The sequence below is a fragment of the Notamacropus eugenii genome, chromosome 3 (assembly GCF_028372415.1).
Source record: "Notamacropus eugenii isolate mMacEug1 chromosome 3, mMacEug1.pri_v2, whole genome shotgun sequence".
Taxonomy (NCBI): Eukaryota; Metazoa; Chordata; class Mammalia; order Diprotodontia; family Macropodidae; genus Notamacropus; species Notamacropus eugenii.
In genome coordinates, this window is record NC_092874.1 from 260,375,043 (window position 1) to 260,391,860 (window position 16,818).

General features: G+C 34.9%; 1 protein-coding gene across 4 annotated transcripts in view; it reads left to right on the forward strand.

The window, feature by feature from the left end:
* PTPRQ (protein tyrosine phosphatase receptor type Q) overlaps positions 1-16,818 on the forward strand; it is a 315,483-nt gene that overhangs the window by 46,649 nt on the left and 252,016 nt on the right. The window lies entirely within an intron of this gene.

The window sequence follows — 16,818 nt, forward strand, 5'->3', positions numbered from 1 at the left end:
TAGCAATAAATAGAGAATCTTTTTATAACTGTAGGAAAGTAAAAGTTAATCACGTAGAGGTATGTTGCTGTCTTTTTCTCTGTTATTGTTTAGTTGTTTTCCAGTTGTTTGACGCTTTGTGGCCCTATTTGGGGTTTTCTTCACAATGATACTAGAGTGGTTTGCCATTTCTTTCTTCAGCTCATTTTACAGATGAGGGAACTGAGTCAAATAGGGTGATACGATTTGCCCAGGCTCACACAGCTAGTAAGTGTCTGAGACTGGATTTGAACCCAAGAAGATGAATCTTCCTGATTCTAGGCCTGGTAGTCTATCCACTGTGTCACCTAGCTGCCTCCTATTGTTTTCATTAAAATTTTTAAAAAATTTTTTTCTCTAGCTCCCACTTCCCCCAGATCACCACGGTCAAGCAAACCAAATTCCCACCTAGGTCATGTTCAAAAACATTTGTTTGACTTTGCATTTTCAGTCCTTTGCTTCTCTGTTAGGAGGGAGGTAACATTCATTATCATTGATCCTCTTGAGTCTTGGCATGTATACTTCTTCCACTGACCTCAATTGCAATTCATATGCACCTTGGTAGATGGACCTTGTGAGCTGTTATGCCCCACAAAATAAACATACAAATAAATAAGTGATTAAATACAATTAATCACCTACAGCCAAGCTTCCCATGTGTCTTTCCCAACTTAACTAGACTGTTCATTCCGTTTATATATAGGAATGCCCAATAATCTTATGGTAGCCTCTTCTTATTCACAGGTTTTTATAAAATTTACCACTATTACAGCTTAAAAAAAAGTCTTCTAATGGGGTTGTTGGCAAGAAGAGAAACTGATCCAGGCTTGGTAACTCCTAACTGCCCAGCAGTCAAAGATAAACTATGGAGGAGAAATTTCTGAGTTTACCTCCTCTTTAGAGTTTCAACAGATCACCTGAAAATGAAACTCATGTATCTGTTTGTTGTCAGAAATGAGCTATCATCCTTGGCAGAACGAGTACTCATAGTTATCTATTGAAGCATGGAATACCTTTATTATAAATGTGTCTTTGGGGTTCAAATTGGGGTTCTGTCTGTCTTCTAGTGGAGGACTTTTAAAATTTTAGGTAACCAGCCTTTTCTTGTATGGCTTCCAAAATCTGTTCACTTCTCACTAGATCCCATTCAACAGGGGCATAGTGTTTTAGTGAGATTCTAGTGTATAAGGTAACATCCATCCTCAGAAATCAGCCAGTCTGAAATTAAAGAGTAGGAGCTGTCCATGTTCAGAGAATTTAATTCAATGATGGAAACATTTTTGGTTGAATAAAGGAAATTATTATAAAATGTTCAACTTAAATTTAATTCACGGTTTGAATTTTGGTGAAAATGTTTTAAATTAGTTGCATTATTTTTAGCTCACCATCTGTTAAGTAAGGATGTATTATTTATTTTAATTTTAATGAATATTTTTTAATTAAATGAATTTGTCTCAACTCAATAAGTTCCTTTTAAAACCACAGAATAAACTAGTGAGGCCCATTTGTTAAAGTGCTATGGCTTAGCAAGTCATAGCTTCATAGGCTCAGAGGATCGTAGATTTAGAACTCAAGGGGACTTTAGAAGCCATATATTCCAAATCCCTCTCTTTATATTTGAAGAAACTAAGGCTCAGAAAGGCCAGAATTAGTATTGCAGAACTACTAAGTGTCAAGGGTGGGATTAGAACCTGTGTTTTTCTTGTTCCAAGGTACCAATTCCACTGAATATTTGTTAACAATATGTGAATTGAATATTTCACATTTTCTTACAGTGATTTTGATTAAAATACATGGAAATAAAGTTATTACAGTCTAGGTTTTAATTCTGTTCTACTAGTGTAAAAGCACCATGAGAACAGTGACTCTTTGATCCAGGCCTTGAATTTCTCTGGGAATTTGATATAGCAATCTAAACATAGTAGGTGAAGTAGGTAAATAAGGATTTACTTTCTAATTCTAGTAAACAAAAATTTCATTCATTCATTCAGCATTTGTTAATCCTTGCTAATATATGTCAGGTATTACTCTAGGAGCTGGGTATCAAAACAACAAAAATGAAACAGCTCTTCTATTCAAGTAGCTTTCATTCATTTGGGTTGGATGGAAAGCTTTGCTACTAGGGAGAGGAGGAGAGGTTCTGGGTAGGAAGTTTTACTTGAACTGAATTAGGAACACATCCAGGTGTTAGGCTAGGAAGGACTTGTGGAAGTGAGAAAGGAATGCAGAAATATAGAACTAGAGGGTGGAATGTACTAGGGAACAGTCAGCAGGTCAGTTTCGTTATAAGGTAGAGTATTCAAAGAAACTCAGTGTGTGATCAACCTAGAATTATAAGCTAGAGGCAGAATTTGAAGGCTGTAGAAGCAAAAAAGAGGAGAATTTGCATTTTATCCCAGGGAACCTCTAGAACTTCTTTTATATTATTTAGTTTTAGTTTTCAACTTTCACTTTTATAAGATTTTGAGTTCCAAATTTCCCCCCTCCCTCCCTTCCACTTTCTCCAAGATGGAAAACAATCAGATATAGGTTATATGTGTTCAATCATATTAAACATATTTCCACTTTAATTATGTTGTAAAAGAAGAATCAGAACAAAAGGGAAAAATCATGAGAAAGAAAAAAAAGAGAAAACAGTCTGCTTCGATCTGCATTCTGACTCCGTAATGCTTTCTTTGGATATAGATAACATTTTTCATCATGAGTCTTTTAGAATAATCTTAGATCATTGTATTGCTGAGAAGAGCTAAGTCAGTTATACTTGATCATAGCACAATATTACTGTTACTGTGTACAATGTTCTACTTATTCTCCTCACTTTACTCAGCATCATTTCATGTAAGTCTTTCCAGGTTTTTCTGAAATCTGCCTATTCATCATTTCTTATAGAAAAATAGTATTCCATTGCATTCATATGCCACAGCTTGTTCAGTCATTCCCTAATAGATGGACATCCGTTCAATTTTCAATTCTTTGCCGTCACAAAAAGAACTGCTGTAATTTTGTAAAAGTGGGTCTTTTTCCCTTTTTTATGATCTCTTTGTGGTATAGACCTAGTAGCTCAATGGCTGGATCAAAGGGTATGCACAGTTTTATAGCCCTTTGGGTATAGTTCCAAATTGCTCTCCAGAATGGTTAGATTAGTTCACAGCTCCACCAACAATGCCTAAGTGTACCAATTTTCCCACATCTTCTCCAACATTTATCATTTTCCTTTTTTGTCATGCTAGCCAATCTGATAGGTGTGAGGTGGTACTTCAGAGTCATTTGAATTTGCATTTCTCTAATCAATACTGCTTTAAAGCATTTTTTTGTATGACTACAGATAACTATTTTCTTCATCTGAAAACTGCCTGTTCATATCCTTTGACCATTTATAAATTGGAGAATGACTTGTATTCTTACAAATTTGAATCTGTTCTCTCTATATTCTAGAAATGGGGATTTTATCAGAGGCCTGGCTGTAAATATTGTTTCCTACGTTTCTGCTTTCCTTCTAATCTTGGTTACATTGGCTTTATTTGTGCAAAAACGTTTTAATTTAATGTAATAAAATTATTGACTTTGCATTTCGTAATGTTCCCTATCTCTTGTTTGGTCAAAAGTTCTTTCCTTCTCCATAGATCTGTCAGATAAACTATTCCTTGCACTCCTAATTGTTCACCCTTTATGTCTAAATCATGTTCCCATTATGATCTTATTTTGATATATAGTATAAGATGTTGATCTAATTTATGCCATACTACTTTCTAGTTTTCCCAGCAGTTTTTGTCAAATAGTGAGTTTTCATCCTAGAAACTGAAGTCTTGGGGTTTATCAAACAGTAGATTGCTAAAGTTATTGACTACTTACTGTGTGTTGTGTTCCTAACTGATTTCACTGATCTACCACTCTGTTTCTTAGCCAGTACCAAATGGTTTTGATCAGAACTTCTTGATCAGGAGAATTTCATGATCACTCCTGTGCTTTAGGAAATTAATTGGTTAGTTGTGTGGCTGTTGGATTGGAACGGAGAGATTACTGGAGGCAAGGAGACCTATTAGGAAGGTGAGAAATAATGAGGTTTGGAACTAGGGTGGTGGCTGTGTGAGTGGAGAGGAGAGGATAGATGTGAGATATATTGTGGAGATAGAATTAACAGCTTTTAGAATAGGCAGCTAGGTGGCACAGTGGATAGAGAATCAGGCCTGAAGAGAGGAAGACTGTCTTAGTGAGTCCAAATCCAACCACATTTATTAGCTGGGTGACACTGGGTAAGTCACAACTGTTTGCCTCAATTTCCTCATCTGTAAAGTAAGCTGGAGAAGAAAATGGCATACCACTAGAGTAATCTTTGCCAAGAAAACCCCAAAAGGGGTCATTAAGAATCAAACACAACTGATCAAGAACAACAAGGATCAGCAAGACTTGGCAATTACTTGGATGTAGGAAGGTAAGGAGAGTAAAGAGGTGAAGAAGATTCCAAGGGAGTGAACTTGCCTAACTGGATGGATGGTGGTGTCCTCAACAGAAACAGGCAAGTTAGGAAGAGAGAAGGTATAGCAGAACAGGTAAGTCTTCTGGTAGTTTAGGTTCTACGTTCATTTGAGATTGGGAAAAAGTTAATGGTCTAGTTTGTTTGGAATGTAGAGTTAAATTAATGAGAGTAGTGCAAAATAAAAGTAGAAAAGTATAACGGAGATCAAAGTGTGAAGGATTTTAAACAATGGTCATTTAGTCAGCCCACAAGCATTTATTAAATTCTCATAAATGCTAGGACTGTGACAAATGTTGGAAATACAAAGAGAAGTAAAAACAGTCTTGCCTTCATGGAATTTATATTTTAATGGGAGAGATAACAAGAGAATAAATAAATACTTAGTTCTATATACATCCCCCACCCCCTTTGCCTACTCCTTGAACCCAGGACAGTGCCAGGAACAAAATAAACCTTAAATAAGTTCCAAATTTTCTCCACATCTCTCCCCTCCTTCCTACTTCAAGATACCATGGGTTCTGATTACCCCTTCCCCCAATCTGTTCTCCCTTCTATCACACCCCTCCCTTCCATTATCCTCATCTCCTCTATTTTCTTGTAGGGCAAGATAGATTTCTATACCACCATTATCTGTATTCCTTGTTTCCCAGTTGCATGTAAAAACAATTTTTAACTTTCATTTTTAAAGCTTTGAGTTCCAACTTCTCCTTCTTCCTCTTTGCCCACTCATCCCCACTGAGAAGGCAAACAATTCAATATAGCTTTTACATGTGTAGTTATGCAAAAGACTTCCATAGCATTCATATTGTGAAAGACTAACTATATTTCCCTCCATCCTATCCTGACCCCCATTTATTCTATTCTCTCTTTTGATCTTGGCCCCCCCAAAAGTGTTTACTTCTAATTACCCTCTCCTTCCATTTGCCCTCCCTTCTATCATCCTCCCACACCCCACTTATCCCCTTCTCCCCTATTTTCCTGTAGTGCAAGATAGATTTTCATACCAAATTGAGTGTGCATGTTATTCCCTCCTTAAGCCAAATGTGATGAGAGTAAATTTCACTTTTTCCTCTCACTCCCCCCTTTTCCCCTCCATTGAAAAAGCTTTTTCTTCCCTCTTTTATGAGATAATTTGCTCCATTTCATGTCTCCCTTTCTCCTCCCAATATATTTGTCTCTCACCCTTCAATTGTATTTGTTTAGATACCATCCCTTCCCATTCAACTCATCCTGTGCCATCGATCTATATGTATATGATCCCTCTGACTACCCAAATGCTGAGAAAAGTCTCAAGAGTTGCAAATATTTATCTTTCCATGTAGGAATGTAAACAGTTTAGTAAGTCCCTTATGATTTCTCTTTCCTGTTTACCCTTTCATGCTTCTCTTGATTCTTGCATTTGAAAGTCAAATTTTCCATTCAGCTCTGGTATTTTCATCAAGAATGCTTGAAAGCCCTCTATTTCATTGAATGACCATTTTCCCCTGAAGTATTATACTCAGTTTTGCTGAGGTAATTGATTCTTGGTTTTAATCCTAGCTCTTTTGACTTCTGAAATATCATATTCCAAGCCCTTCAATCACTTAATGTAGAAGCTGTTAGATCCTGACTGTATTTCCACAGCATTCGAATTGTTTCTTTCTGGCTGCTTGCAATATTTTCTCCTTGACATGGAAACTCTGGAATTTGGCTACAATATTCCTAGGAGTTTTTCTTTTCGGACCTCTTTCAGGAGGTGATTGGTGGATTTTTTCAATATTTATTTTACTTTCTGGTTCTAGAATATCAGGGCAGTTTTCCTTGATGATTTCATGAAAGATGATGTCTAGGTCCTTTTTTTTTGATCATGGCTTTCAGGTAGTCCCATAATTTTTAAATTGTCTCTCCTGGATCTGTTTTCCAGGTTGGTTGTTTTTCCAATGAGATATTTCACATTGTCTGATATTTTATTCATTCCTTTGGTTTTGTTTTATAATTTCTTGATTTTTCATAAAGTCTTTGGCTTCCATTTGCTCCATTCTAATCTTTAAGGAATTATTTTCTTCAGTAAGCTTTTGAATCTCCTTTTCTGTCTGGCCAATTCTGCTTTTTAGGGCATTCTTCTCTTCATTGGCTTTTTGGATTTCTTTTGCCATTTGGGTTAGTCCATTTTTTAAGGTGTTATTTTCTTCAGCATTTTTGGGAGTCTCCTTTAGCAAGCAGTTGACTCATTTTTCATGATTTTCTTGCATCACTCATTTCCCAATTTTTGCTCTACTTCTCTTATTTGATTTTCAAAATTCTTTTCAAAGAATTTAAAATTCAAAATTCTCTTCCATGGCCTGAGACTAATTCCTGTTTTTCTTCAAGGCTTTGGATGGAGGAGCTTTGACTTTGTTTTCTTCTGTTTGCATGCTTTGGTCTTCCTTGTCACCAAAGACTCTGTAGTCTGATTCTTTTTCTGGTTTTTGCTCATTTCCCCAGCCATTTACTTGACTGTTGAGCTCTTTGTCAAAGTAGTTCTCTGCTTCCAGTGGGGGTGGGTGGTGTACTGTCAGTCACTCGATACCCTGCCCCCCCCCCCCATTCTGTGGGCCTAGAGCTCCAGAAACAGTCACTGTCTCAGCCCCTACTGCTGCTGTGACTGCCATGGTTCCTCTGCCTTCTCCCCACTCTGCCACCCTGGGTTTGGGGCCGGACCACTCCACTCTCCTGCACTGGTCCCACACCCTTGTCCCATTAACCTTCCAATTTATCCTCAGCATTTTGGGATTGTGAAGTCTGGAAACCACCACATGTATGAGAGATTCAGTCTCCCCAAGGCCTGCTCAGTCCCCTCTGTGCACTCACAGCCCACACTGGATCGTGCTCTGCTCTGTGTTGGGATAGACACTTCCTGGTGATCTTCCAGGCTGTCTTTGGCTAGAGATTTGCTTCACTCTTTCATTCTGTGGGTTCTGCAGCTCCAGAATTTGTTTTGAGCCATTTTTTGCAGATATTTGGGTGGACTTGGTGGGAGTGCTCTAGAAAGTCAATGCTGTTACTCCACTATCTTCTTAAATTTTCAAATGAACTAAAGTTGGCACATACTGGATGCCAGAGTCAAGACACAAAAGGACCTTGACAGGCTAAATAATTCCACTGAATATACTTAGATGAGCTTGAATAGGGATAAATGGAAAGTCTTACCTTTGGCTACAGAAAAGTCTGGCTTGATGATCTCATCAGCTCCCATGAATATAATTATCAGATATATACTGATGATATCATATCTATCTATCTATCTATCTATCTATCTATCTATCATCTATCTATCTATCTATCTATCTATCTATCTATCTATCTATCTATCTGTCTATCTGTATCATCTATCTACCTCTCTCTCCCTCTCCTCTTTCCCTCCTTCCCTCCCTCCCCCCCCTCCTCTTGTCTCAGTCTTAAGCTCCAGTTCTTTATTACTTCATTATCACCTACATTTTTTTGATATTTCAAATGAGGTTCCCCACAGGGATCTCAGATTCAACATGTAAAAACAAAAAGAGTTCTAAAATCTTTCAAATTTGTTTTTATTTCTGTTGTTGTCATATAACTGTATTCTTTTAATTTTGCTCACTTCATACTTCATCAGTTAATAGAGATATTCCAAGTTTCCTCTTCAAATGGCCTTTACATCATAATAATATTCAATTCCATTAATATATCATAATTTGATTAGAATCACAATAGGTAGGCTCTCCCTTACTTTCTAGGATTCTGCTACTATGAAAAATAACTATAGATGTTCTTATACCTAAGGGCCCTTTTCTTCCTTCTTTGATCTCTTTGGGGCATATGCATAGTAATAAAAGTTGTGGATTAAAGTATTCAGCTTAGTGACTTTTGGGGCATAATTCCAAAATGACTGTCCAAATTCATAGCTCTATCAATGTTCCCATTTGGACCAGCTCTGCCATTGTTTCAGTGTGGCCTTTTTGCCATTGCCTCTTCAGCATTTGTCATTTTTTTTTTTGGTCATCTTTGCCAGTCTATTAGGTGTGAGGTGGAATTTCAGAGTTACTTTAATTTGAATTTCTCTAGGTTTTAATGACTTAGAATTCCCCCCCCCCCCAAGTTTGATGATTGCTTAGGTTTTTTATCTTTGAAGTCTCCCCGTATATGTCTTTTGACAATTTGTCTAATGGGGAATAGCTCTTCTAAGTTTGAATCAGTTCCTTACATATTGTAGATGTAAGACCTTTATCAGAAAAATTTACTGCAAATATTTTCCCCCAATTATCTGATTCTTTTCTAACTTTAATTGCTTTGATTTTGGTTATGCACCAGAAACTTCTAAATTTTATATAACCAAACCTGTCCCTTTTATCTTCTGTGATCCCCGTTATCTGTTTTTTGATTATGACTTTTTTTTGCACATAGCTTAATTAGAGAGATAATTTCCTCTTTTCTCCTTTTTTTTTTTTTTAATATCATCTTGTGTCCAAACCAGGTCTCCATTTGTTGGTCATTTAAGTATGTAGTATAATGTATATTGGTATTTATCTAATTTATGACAAACTCTTTTTCAGTTTTCTCATCAGTTTTTTTTTTTTGTCACATAGTGATTCCTTTTCCAAATAGTGTATTTGGGTTAATTATTAATAATATTCTTAAATAGTATTATCTTTGGATTTAGTATTATTTATTATTAACATTATACTACTGTGTTAAATTTTGTATATTACATATCTAATTTGTTCCACTTATTGACCTTTTTTAATTAACTAGTAAAAATTGTTCTGATGATTACTACTTTGTAGGAAAATTTGAAATCTGGTACTGGTAGGTCTTCTTCCTTCTCACTGTTTTCCATTCTTTCCCTTGAGATATTTGACCTCTTATTCCTCTACATGAATTTCATTATTATTATTTTTTCTGCCTCTCTAAATTAATTCTTCAGTAATTTGATTGCTATAGCACTGAATAAGTAAATTAATGTTGGTAATATTGCCATTTTGTTATTATCTTGGTTTTTCCTATACATGGGCAATTGATATTTCTCAGATATATCTTTATTTGTATAAAGGTCATTCTGTACTTGTATTGCCATAGTTCATGCATGTGTTGGCAGATAGACTCACAAGTATTTTATATATTCTGTAGTAGTTTTCAATGATTTTCTCTTTTTGTCTCTTTTTGCTGGATTTTGTTTGTAATATATATAAAGATACAGATGATTTATATGGATTTCTCTGGACTTTGCTAAAGTTATCATTTCTATTATTTTTAGTTGACTCAAGAATTCTCTAGGTAAACCATCATGTAGACTAAGAAATCAATACTCTTCTTTCCTCTTTTTTATGCTTATCCTTTCAACTTTTTCTTTTGTTATTGTCATAGCTAACATTTCTATCTGTACATCAAAAAGTAATGGTGATAATAGGCATCCTTACTCAACCCTTTTATTTAAAAGATCCCTGGTTTATCCCATTGCATGCAGTGCTGAACCTTGTTTCTAGATAGATGCTACTTATTTTAAGTAAAGATCTATTTATTCCTATTTTCAATGTTTTTTTTTTAAACAGGAATGGATGTACTATATTTGTCAAAAACCTTTTCTGCGTGTATTGATATAATCATATGACTTTGTTCTCACCATCTTTTATATAGAGAGTTATCTAGATGTTAAACTAACTGTATTTCTGGCATATATCCAGCCTGGACTATGTTGACATTTAATATTTTTACATCAATGATCAGTAGGCATATTGGCACATAACTTTCTTGATCTATTTTGACTCATCTCTAGATATCAAGACCATATTTATTTCACATAAAGAAATTGGTAGGTCTTATTTTTCAGAAGTTTTTATAATATGAAAATTAATTTAAAATGCTTTCTAGAGTTGACTTTTAAATCCATCTTGTCCTGTTTTTTTCTCTTTGGGAACATCTATGGATTGTTTGATTTATCTTTCTCAATTGTATTATTTAGATGATCTATTTTTCCCTTATTAATCTGGGTTTTTTATATTTTTGTAAACATTCATCCTTGTCTTTCATGCTATCATTTTCATTAGCTATACTTGGGCAAAATAATTTCCAATAATTTTCTTTATTACCTTTATTTCTTCTTTATTTTTTATGTAAAGTTTGATTTTTATCTTTATTTTAAAATCAGATTATTTTTAAAAGCTTCATTTCATTTATCAATTTATTTTGCTTTAGATTTTACTGAAATTTCAAAATTAATCTCTTTGGTTTTTAGAATTTCTACTCTCTTTTTTAGTTTTTAGTTTTGTTTTTTCTAATTTTTAAAAATATTCCATCACCAATTTGTAGATTTGTTCCTTTCCTTTAGCTAAGATAGCATGTAGAGATATATACATTTTTCCTTAAAGACATTTTAATGTAAATCTTGCCAGTTTTGGCATATTGCTTTGTTATCACAATTATCTTTAATGAAATTTTATGTTATTTCTATGCTTTGTTCTTTAACCCACCAATTCATTAAAATTAAGGTATTTTGTGTCTGATTAATTTTTAATTATTTCTTCAAAAACTCATAATTGAATATAATTTTTATTGCGATGTGATCAGTGCACTTTATTTAGCTTTTCTGTATTTTTGGTGAAGTATTTATGATAAGTTTTTGTATAGGTGCCTTGCAAGACTAAGAATTATGTAAACTCCTTTCTGCCCCTATTCATTAATTTCCAGAGATCATGTATCATCTCTATCAGAATCTATTCAAGTCCCTTTTTCTGGTTTGTTTTTTGATTGAATTTATCTAGATCTGAAAGGGATACATTCATAATCCCTGCTATTGTTATTTTAATGCTTATTTCTCTCTGCAAAATTTGATGAACTTTTGCATTACATATTTAGATGCTATGTTACTTGTTATATGTATTAAATAGTGATATTGATTCATTATTAATAATGTCTCCCTATTTTTTCTTATTATATCTACAGTTACTGTAACCTTATCTGAAATCATGGTTGTTAATCATCTTTTTAGGTTCAGCTGAATCACAATAGATTTTGCTCCAGCCCCTCAACTTTCTTAACTCTCTTTGAATCTTTGTTTCAAAGATTCTACTTTATAATGATATTTCTTTCCAATCTATTTTTTTTCTTCTGTATTGTGGATGATTTCATCCAATTCACATTCAATTTATGAGTGTTAATTGTGTATTTCTCTCAATCCTATCCTCTTATATTTTTTCCCTCTTTGTTCCCATCTCTTATTTACAAAGAAGAGGATGAGTGTGCTCCAGACTTGTGTGTGTATGTGTGTGTGTATAAATACTCATACATATGTATATATACATATATGTGTGCATGCATGTGTGTGTAGAATGTGCTCTATCCTTTACACACTCTACTTCATGCCTTTGCATTGGTTTTTCCCATACTTGGAATTTTTCCTTTCTCATATTTACTTCCTGGCTGTCCTATTCTCTTTCAAGCCTCAGCTCAAATCCCAACATCTGCACAAGGCCTTTGATGGTAAATGCTACTCCTACTTCTTTCTGCGATTACCTCCTATTTACAATATATGTGTTTTGTATATACATAGATATTTGCACATTATCTCTACCATTATAATGCAACTTTCTTTTGGGCAAGGACCATTTCCTTTGCTCCCCAGTCCACTTTTGTTTTTGTACTTAATAGTACTTTTTTCCAGTTACATGTAAAGATAGTTTTCAACATTCATTTTTGTAAGATCTTGAATTCCAAATTTTTTCTCCCCTGTCTTCTCTCTCCCCTCCCCAAGAAAACAAGTAATTTGATATAGGTTATATATGTACAATCATGTTAGACATATTTCCACATTAATCATGTTGTGAAAAAACAATCATAAAAAAAGGGAAAGTCCATGAGAAAGAAAACACAAAAAAACAGAAAAAAAGTGAGAATAGTATGCTTTGATTTGTATTCAGACTTCATAGTTCTTTCCTGGATGTAGATGAATCTTTTGGAACTGTCTTGGATCATTGTATTGCTGTAAAGAGCTAAGTCTGTCATAGTTGATCATAGCACAAAGTTGTGGTTACAGTACACAGTGTTCTTGTTTTGCTCACTTCATTTAGCATCAGTTCACTTAAGTCTTTCCAGGTTTTGCTGAAATCTGCCTGCTCATCATTTCTGTAAGAATTTTCTTATAGAACAATAGTATTCCATTACATTCATATACCACAATTTGTTCAGCCTTTCCCCAATTGATGAGCATCCTTTCAATGTCCAATTCTTTGCCACCACAAAAAGAGCTGCTATAAATACTTTTGCACATGTGAGTACTTTTCCTTTTTATTATCTTTTTAGTATATAGACCTCATAGTTGTATTCCCAGACTCACTTTTTAAAAATATCACCAGCACTTACATCAGTGCCTGGCACATAATCAGTACTTAGTTCTTTTTGATCCACTGATTGACTGACAAAATGGAAGAGTAATGGTTAAAATGATTGTTCTGGGAAAAAAAGGTCTTGCATTTTTTTAAAGATAGTAGACTATAAGCTTAACATGTGTCAGAAGTGTGATGTGGCAGTCAAAGAAGGCTTTTGGGCCACATTAAGAGATATGTATTTCTCAGGAATTGGCAGGTCTGGTCAGACCTCATCTGGAATGTTGTATTCGGTTCTAGGGACCCTGATTAAAAACTGAAGCGAATCAGATGGATAGTGTTTAGAGGAATGTAACTAGAATGGTAACAATTATTTATTCCATGTCATGTGGGGATCAGTTGAAGGAAGTGACATATTTATCATGGAAAAGAGAAATCTCAGGAAGGACATGAGAGGTTTTTTAGAATATTTTAAGAGTTATCTTCTAGAAGTGGTATTAGATTTGTTCTGACTTGGCCTCAAGGAACCAGGAGTGATTGGTGGACATTGTTTAGACACCAATTTAAGCTTGATGTCTGGAAAATTTTCCCAGTACCTGGAGCAGTCTCAAGGTGGACTGAACTGCTTTTCGAGGTAATGGGTTCCTCCTCCTCCTTAGAGGTCTTCACACAGAAACAGGGCAATTTACTATTAGTTGTGTTTCAATGGGTATTCCTTTACTGCTTGAATTGGACTGGATAGCTGCTGAAATCCCAGCTCTCAAATTCTGTGATTCTCTGTGAATGTGGGGGGCAAACATTATGTCAGAGGGATATTAACCCTCACAAATCATACAAAAGATCTAGACTAAAACTGAGGCTGAATGTATGTTGTCTGAGCACCAGCCTGGCTGAGATCAAAGAGATTCACTGTCAGTTTGACCACAGAATCATGATGTTTTGGCAGTAGGATCTCTCAAAAACTATCTACTAAGTTATAGAGGACCTGTAATCTGTACAATTAAAGGAAGAACCACACTAAGGTAAATTATAAGTCATTGTATGATTGAAATATGTTAGAAATATGTTAAACTTCACCTAGAATACTTTTTATTTGGGGGAAGGGGTCTGGGCTTCTGTTTTAATCAGTGTAGGAAGCTATCTGTTGAGAAAATTCCCTCTATACATGCACATAGACCAATTTTCTACAACTCATCATTTTAAAAGTGTTACCTGGAGGCACTGAGTATTTGTGGGGCTTGTCCAGGTCTTCACATGAGTATATGTCAGATGTGGGACGTGGGGTGATCAGATCATAGATTTAGAGGTAATAGAAACCTCAGTCCATCTAATCAATGTCCTTTATTTTACAGATACTAAAACTGAGGTCCAGAGAATGTAAATGACTCAGGGTCACACTGCTGGATCTAAAGCAGGACTCCATGTCTAGAGCTCAGATTTTGCTAAATATGAAGTTAGCTCTGTGTGTGTGTATGTGTATATGTATATATATATTACATATACATACACACATATATGATGTCACATTGCCTCACATACTTCTTAAGCCTTGATATTGTTATTAAATACTAAATTCCATTTCTTTTTCCTTTAACTTTAGAGAGAATATCACTATTATTTAACCTATTAGTATATTATTAATGGATTTCTTCGTTTTTGTTATCAGATGCATCTGTATATAATTTAATAATTCTCATCATGTTACTCATATCCATTTTCTCTGTTCATATGGTTTCTTGTCAAATTTTGGAATAATTATTTGTATTCACTGTTAAAATTGCTCTCCAGAATAAGGTTTTGTTATCTTGACACTAGAAGCCTATATAGTTAATCACATATGTTTTGTCACTGAAATGTGTTTTATCTAATTCAATTTCATACTTTCATTAATGATGTGTCATATTTGTCAAATCATATATCTGCCTTCCCCAGGTGGCATCATGTACTGAAAAGATTCTAAATGTCTCTGCATCATTTTTGTATGCTTAAAATTGCAACTTATTGGCACATTTCTGGCCCATGTAAATAATATTAATACTTTATCTTTAAAAGCATTTGCTTCCAAATTGGATAAGGAATGACCAGTGATTTAATTCATTTGGGGAACGTCCAGGTGTGGGAATTCACTCTATCAGTGCAGATTAGTGTCTTCTCTGCAACCTAGACTCAAAATTTATTTTAAAATTTATTTCATTAAATATTTCCTATTTAGATGTTACATTTTAAACTTTCATTTAAAAAAAAATGAGATCCCAATTCTCCCCTTCCCTCTTCCCCTCTCCCCTCCTTGAGAAGGAAAGAAATTGAATATTAATTATACATAATAAATCAAGCAAAACATTTCTATGCTAACTAGCAGCCTAGACTCCTTAAGAGTTGCCTAGAGCACTGACTGGGCAGGTAACTTGCTCAGGGTCACATAACCAGTACATATCAGAGGACTTGATTTCAAGTTTATTTCTCTAATTTCTACACTGAGCTGCCTCTCCATCTCTTTGTTTCTAGCTATAATTTCAATTTGAAAGAGAAAAGCTGTTTCCCCACTTATGTTCTTGTGCTCTTTCTTATTGAAAATAAGGCAGAAGCGTATCATTAAACATGAAAAGTATTTTGGGGTTGCTTATGATCAAATTGTGTATATGGCTTATTTACTTTATTTCCATGTAATTAGAATTTGATAAGAAGACAGCACCTCTCAAACATATTTAATGGTAGTGATGTAAAAAACAGATCTGACTGTCATTCTAAGTCTTCTACTACATTCTGTGTCTTCTACTCAAAGGCCTTTAATGACTGTGTATCATCTCTAAAATAAAATACAAAATCCTCATCCTGGCAGTCCACTATATGACTCCCACCTACTTTTCCAGTATTATTTCATATTATTTTCCCTCTCATGGATTCTCCACTCTTTACAGACTAAGTTAAAAGGTTATCTATACTCCAAGGGTCCTTAGGGTGACAGACTGAGTGTCAGCATTCAAGGGTCTAGGGAGTATAGTGACCTGGAAGATCTTCCTCTAAATTATTAGAAGGTTTGTAGTTGATCATTGTCTTTCCAAGCTGGTGGTCTGAACAGGAAAATGAGTTAAACTCCTACTTTTGACACGTACTGGCTGTGTGAATTTGAACAAGTTACTTTCTGTGCTCTAGGAAGCTCTCTAAGTGTTGATTTGTATTGATAGAGGGAGTTTCTCATCCAAATGTTCCCTAAATCAATGGAATCATAGACCATGTGTGCCCGGGACGGTGGGTAGGGTATTATAGCCATTAGGAAGGGGCAGTGAACCTGATGGCCAGAGTGGAGCAGCAGCTCATCTATTCCAAGGCGATGGTTATGAGGGTCATCAAAATTTATCCGGAAGGTGGAAGGTAGGGGGACACATGAGCAGGAAGTTTGAGAGTAAGGGTTCCCCATGGCAAGGTCTGATAGTCCTGACAGTAAGAACAATAAAATACAAACTGGTTACTCAGATGCTTTGCTTTTCCTTTAAATATATTGGAATATCCAACAGACATTTATTAAATACCTAATATGGGCAAAGTCCTCTTCCCGGGTTCCAAGAAAATAAAGTAAAAAAACCAAATCCATTATAACATTGAATCCGCTGTGGCACTCAAGGGACTGGGGATGCCAGACTCTGGTCTCATGCCCTGATACTAGTTTCAGTACTGGAGGAGCTAGATGTCTAAAGAAAGACGTCAAGTTTTTTTGTTTTTTCTTTGTCTTCTCATGCTCTTTACCATCTGACCCTAGAGCCCTGTGGAAAATCACCTAGAGCTTGGGCTTCAATTTTTTCTAGTCTTCCCCAAAAGGTATTAGAAAATTATTTAAGGCATAACATAGATAAAGTATAAGGCAATTATTTATTTTCTTGGCACAAAATATATGTTTAAAACAAAAGATTTATACCAGAATATATATAGGTTCCACCATAGTGATCACTAAGTAAAAAATTGCTACTGTTTAAAAAAGTCATTTCCTCTTTCTTACTTTGGAAAACCTTTTATTCA